Here is a 4,722-nt window from a genome sequence, read left to right as displayed (position 1 = left end):
GATTATCATCATTTGCGTTCCCACTAGTGCTCTCAAAAAGAAAGATATTAAATGCTGAAATACAAGAGAGAACGCAACAGAGATTTAGGGTATTATTGGCACCTGAGTCTACAGTCATTATACTGTGGCATGGAAGGGTGCAGGGATGTGAGGACAAATGACTAAAGAACAAAATATCCTAGCTGAGTTATGGTACTTTCTTGTAGGGAGTATTGTCTGGTTCTTCCACCAGCATTGGGGGATCCAAAATTGTTTCCATCATTTCAAATGCAGAATGATTATTTAATTGTTGAGAAGTCTCCAACCAGATCATCCTGACAGGATGCTTCAGCTGAGAGAGATGGCTGAGGATATATTCAGTTTCCTAAAATAAAATCTTAGGCATCTAAGCTTTCACTGGAAACTTTGGATACATCCTCCTGTTCTTAGCACACCCAATATTAAAAAAAAAAAAAAAAACAAAAAACAAACTAAGTCTTTGTTTTCAGCCTTTTCTGCAGTATTTGAAAATACATTTGCTACATTTTCTGCAGATTTTTAAATCTCCAGTCAGGATCAGTAACAGGCACTATCCCAAAAGATATCAAAACAGTCCTGAATTCACTGACTGAACTCCCAATGCTGCAAGGCCATTTGTAAAGGCAGACATTTGTGCCAGCAGTAAGATTCTTGCAGGACTGTGTCCTTACATCAAATAGAATAAAAGAAAGGAACCAGTGAAATATAAATGGTCTTACCATACATTTGTTTCTATTGTTAATATAGATAGATGAAGATGTTCATGGAATCTAAAGGACTACATTTTTGGCTATGGCACGACAATCTGTTTTATGTATGAGCTGTATGTAATTATATTGAAAACAAACTTTGTTTCGAGAACATTTTTGGCTCCACTGTGCAATAACACAAAGGGCCTTTGTTATGCTCTCAGCAGAGTTATTTATGGATTGCGAAGGACTTACTAAAGGACAGTTTCATCTGATGGTATTCATCCACTAACTCGAATTTAAATGTAGTGACTTATGTTCATACAAATCATAATTACTAATATGATCAACCAGACAAAGATTTCTGAAACTAGAAATGGGATTGCTCTACAGATTCAGACCTGGAATAGCAGTAAAAAGTGGGGTTTCAGATCCAGGGCTTTGAATGAGCCAGAATGGAAAATGCGACAAAAGGCTTTGCATAATTCACATCAATTATAATCATCTTCAGTTGAATTGAAAATGAGGCTCTTGGTCTCTTAAATGGAAAAAAAAGTCACAGAGAGCAGAGGGAGCTAACTGACTGTTGGGAAGAAAGGAATCCCAGGGCAAAGTGGGTTTGTGAACATCTGCCAAAAGCTCCTACAGGACCTTATGAAGGAGACCGTGCTTTCCTCTGGCTCACGTAAAACCACCATTACAGTAAAGGATTACTTTCAGAAATCCTGCTTTCCCCCAATTTTTCCTTCCTGGCCTGTGTGACTTGGGAAGCATCCAACGTCAACTTTCTGTTCTACTTCAAGCTCAGCATGACCATGGACAAGCTCTTTAGGGCCATATTCAGAACACTTGCTATCAGTACAAACCTCTGGTTTTGCAACTGCTGTGGCATCTAGGTTTAAAAGTGTGCCGCTCAGCAATTCAGAGCACTGTTTGTACAGGACTGGAAGACCCAGCTTCCCTCTGGCACCAGTGGAGGAGGTATTTATGATAGTGAAGTTAACTTGCACCAGTCTGAACATAGCCCCTGTTCATTCTTTTGCTTTGGCTTCCCAACTGTAAAATAGATGGTCAGTAGTTATTTACCTCACTGAGTTCCTGTAAAATTAAACACTTCAGAAGAAAAAACACTTCAAAAGCACTGAGATATTGCAAGAAGGGAGGTTATATAAATGTAATCCAATTATATAAGCTTCTTCAGATGAATTGCATTTTCATTACCATAACCTTCTGCTACGTCCTTGTTGTTTATTCATGCTATTAGTGGCTGCAGAGACTAGATGTTATTTCAGATGAGGAATCCCAGTCTTATTTTCTTTACTCAGTGAAGAATTTTCTTTTGGTCATGCAAACTGCTTGCAGGTCACATTGGCTCCATCCGTAGTTACAAACACTGAATGCTTCTAACGATCAGGGCCCGTTATCTGAAGAATTTCAGAATTTCTTTACTATAACATTTCCCTCCTTGCCACTGCCAGGATCCACTATGACCTATAGCTACCATCGAACTCAAAGGTCATTGTGACCCTATGGGAAATGACAAGAAACACTGTCTGGATGGAAGGAGGTACATGTAGTCTCAGGAAATAAGTAGACCAACTTGGCATCATCATCAGTTCACTGTTTACAAACTATTCCTTGACATCGTGCTGTTCTTTAGTTATTAACCAAATAATTAAGTGTAGTAATTAACTATTTAGTTAATTTAGTTATTAACCAAAAGCACTGGATTCTAAGCAGGTTCTTATTCTGAGTGATTGACGGCATTGTTCTGTGGTTTACTTTAGAAACCGCTTGAGGGGGCAGCAGGTTTTTGCATGGAAAATATTACTGTCTTTCATGTGTAAGGAAATCTTGAGCTGTGAGTATCACACATTTTATTATTTTAATGAATTCCATGCATCAGGTCATTGAAGATTGTAACAAAAATGTCACTGTGTGCTCCTGTAAATGAGCGTCATTTTTGCTGGTTTATGGAAGCTTGATGTATATGTTCTCTGAGTAGAAAAAAAACTGAAGAATGTCCTACCAGATGTGTCTGCAAAGCACATTTTATAGCTGTAGGGTGCCCATAGGATTGGATTCATGAGTAAGTCTATCACATGCATAACACACATTTAGGCACTACTTTTAGAAATGAGGCCAGGATATTAGGACAAAAGAATGAGAAGAGCTTTGATTTATTAGCTACAACTAGCTGGCCAAGTAATGGAATAGGCTATGTTACTCAGAAATCTCTTTATGCTTCAGATAAATAGCTGTTTGTTAACCAGACACCCTATTAAAACAGATCCTGTTCTAGCCAGACTATTAAACTGAGCCATGAACAGTAAAGACATACCTAATAGGGAACACAGTCCATGCTTGCTGTTAATGCCTTTGCTGTAGTTAGCTACACTGTGTGACTGTCTGTTTGCCTTGATCCTGGCTACTCAGCGACGCTGCAGGGAAGCACACCAGCCCAGAGGTCTGGAGTGAAGCACTTTGGTCTGTCAGCCTTGAATGCTCACCTGTGTGATATGCCCAACTATTAATAACGCGAGGGAATATTTATTTAAATCCATGATTTTCTGCGTATATTAGTGAGAACAGAATAGCTAATCAGGTTTGCAGAGGATTTCTGCACAGTTTATGCACAAAGCTTTGAACCAAGGGCCAAATCCTTGTTTGGCCAAACAATTTTCTGCATACAATTGGAAAAGTGCTGGCAGTTACCTTTTGGGCATACTCCTGTCTCCTTTCTGTCCTCAGCTGAGGACGATTTCCTGACACAGCTTTTCAGTAACACCTCAGAGTACTCTAAGCTAAATATTCTGGTAAATATTACAAGTAAAAATCAAAGGTCTGAGTTGCAACGCTGTTACACCTTGGGCAGTTCATAACGATTCTGTCCAGTGTAAATGTAAAGCATGAACAGACCATAATTCTTTACTTTTGTACTTCTATGCAGCCTTCCTTCCATAGGCTTACATAACAAAACTGATGAACTATTTTAATTTTCTAGCCAAAGGCAACTGGAATGTGAGCTGTCCTGGCCACTCTCTCACACCTTTGCAATGTTCCATATTCCCACATGTGGGAAGAAGCTAGTGGGTAAGAGTCAGGCGTATCATCTTTATGCCACCCAAGGCTTGCTTCATTTCCAGGCAAGCACAGCTAATCCAGTTTCTGTCCCTTTGTGCTGCTGTACCAGGGTGAATAGAATGGAGCTCATACGGCTTCAGGTCCAAAAACAAAATGCAAGTTGTCTTTCAGGTCAATGGTGCAAATACTAATTATCTTTGAGTCCTGTCTGCCTAGCAGAACCAGCAGAACCAGTCACATTAAACATAGGTGTAGCAGTATGAAAGTAGGGTGGAATCACAATGATTTGTCTGAGACAACCATTCTCATATGAATAAAAGCATCAGGAAAGGCAGTAGTAGGTTTAAAGAATATAGCCTCAATTTGCTGTTCAGTTATGGGCAGTCTTGCCAGGATAGCAGACAGAAGCCTGGCAAGGTCTAGCCCTGCAGAAAGCAGTGGCTACAGCGGATGCAGTACTGCACGCCTGTCAGATCAGCTAAACTCTGCCCTACTGTGTGGTAGATGCTGTGTTGTACAGCATTCAGTATTACACACAGTGTCTCTTTGCCTCTGTATTACTCACTGTGTAGGACAAACACACAAGTAGGCAGATTTAAGGACATCTGGTTAAATTTCTTAACTACTAAGAACTAAACTTTGGAAATTTGCATTCTAATAATGTTGGGACTTCAGAGTAGTGTTAGAGGGGAGGCAAGGAGAAGGTAGTGTTTAGATATATTTTAAGTTTTACATTTGTTAACTACCTTCCACCTTTTTTCTCCACTGTCCTGTGCCTTATAATTTAAATCTGTTTGTCTACATTGTATGCCATATGAGTTTTTAAAATAAGAGCTGATCTGGCCATATTCAAAGAAAAACTTCAGTCCAGCCCTTTTATTCTGGCAGTAAAATAAGACTGAAATGTTCCACAATTGGAGACTTAATTAGC

Source organism: Nipponia nippon, unplaced genomic scaffold, assembly GCF_047370975.1.
Source record: "Nipponia nippon isolate SJK-2023a ecotype South Korea unplaced genomic scaffold, ASM4737097v1 scaffold_8, whole genome shotgun sequence".
NCBI classification, from domain to species: domain Eukaryota; kingdom Metazoa; phylum Chordata; class Aves; order Pelecaniformes; family Threskiornithidae; genus Nipponia; species Nipponia nippon.
This window is presented reverse-complemented; position numbering follows the sequence as displayed.